The following is a 688-nucleotide window of genomic DNA, read 5'->3' as shown; positions in this document are numbered from 1 at the left end:
CCCCTCACCCCCTCCATCCCCACTATCCCCCTCACCCCTTCCCTCCCACCTATCCCCCTCACCCCTCCCTCCCCACTATCCCCCTCACCCCCTCCCTTACCCTCTCAGCCACACAACCCGTTGCCCAAACGAACAACTTCCCCATCACATGAAATCAAATTTTATGTGCGAGTGTCACTGCCCTTCCCCTCCCCCCTACCCCCTCCCAGCCCGTATGCACGCCCATCCACCCTAGGATCCCCGCCGCCCACTATATAGATCAGCTTCGCTCGTTTAGCCGCCCATAGTGGTTGCATAACCCATTTTGGAGCGAGTGTGCAACGGCGAGTCTGCTTTTGCAAATTGAATAAGCGGCGGCGTGTTCGTGCTCGTCGTTTTTTTTATTTTTTATTTTATTTTTTTAAATTTTATTATTGCTTTTTGAGATGTCCATTTCCTTCTATTTGCTATTACTGTTGTTCTTTCCTCTATATAGGTTTCTTTGTTATTGTCTTTTCGTTCGCAATTCTTTTCTTTTTTGGTCTTTTTTTTTTGCTTCAAAAATTTCTCTCAAATATCTTGGCGATCAAATTTTTTTTTTTCTATTTTTTTTTTTTTTTGTTTTTTTTTTGCCAGTTGCCAGTCGGATTCCTATTGATCATTTATTAATTCTGAAATGGTATTTATTCAGTAGGAACAAAGAGAGAGA

This window comes from Penaeus japonicus, unplaced genomic scaffold (assembly GCF_977035675.1).
Source record: "Penaeus japonicus unplaced genomic scaffold, GWHDUDI00000001_assembly GWHDUDI00000019, whole genome shotgun sequence".
NCBI classification, from domain to species: domain Eukaryota; kingdom Metazoa; phylum Arthropoda; class Malacostraca; order Decapoda; family Penaeidae; genus Penaeus; species Penaeus japonicus.
The sequence above is the reverse complement of the archived record's forward strand: the minus strand, read 5'-3'. Positions refer to the sequence as shown.